The sequence below is a fragment of the Penaeus monodon genome, chromosome 23 (genome assembly GCF_015228065.2).
Source record: "Penaeus monodon isolate SGIC_2016 chromosome 23, NSTDA_Pmon_1, whole genome shotgun sequence".
NCBI lineage: Eukaryota > Metazoa > Arthropoda > Malacostraca > Decapoda > Penaeidae > Penaeus > Penaeus monodon.
Window position 1 is genome coordinate 1,036,880 of NC_051408.1, and position 701 is coordinate 1,037,580.

Sequence of the window (701 nt, forward strand, 5' to 3'; positions counted from 1 at the left end):
CTATTTTACTCGTGATGTCAAGAGCTGGGCCGTATCCGCGAGCAGGTTGGCTATGCCGTGTGTTGCCGTGACGACGCGGATGCACTGCGTATGGAGCGCCCTGGCTCTATGTAACTTCCCAGAACGCCTTTTAGATTCAACTTATTTCATTCTTGATTAAGTACCTCGAACTCAAACTATCTTATACAAAAACACACTGTTTTTTTTAATATTTTTTTATTAATTTATTCCTCTGTGTGTATTAAAAGATCCTGAGTATTTGTATGAATAAGTGCATAGGGGCATGACACAAGGGTTCTGACCGAGTGAACGTAATAGTAATATCAGCTTTATTATTCTCAATGTGGCTTGATTCAAGAATGGAACAGCGTTTTTGCCTCACTGAAATTCTATACACTTCATTTATTGAGCATTTGAATCTTTGCAAATAAAATAATGCAAGTGTTTCAAAGAGACAGTAAATGTGCAGTAACAAAGGTGCAATAAAAACAAAGTTTCGACGAGAAAAAAGAGAAACAGTTTTAACAATAGATTCCACAATGTTTTCACGAATATCTCTGCTGCACCAGTGGATCCTCTTGATTCATCTCTTCAAAGGGGATTTAGTATTTTATGATCCGGAGGAGCTTTGTGGAGTGCAAAATCTTTTATTGCTATTGTTTGCTTTCCTTCATATCAGTGCATGATTGAATGAGTGTGCA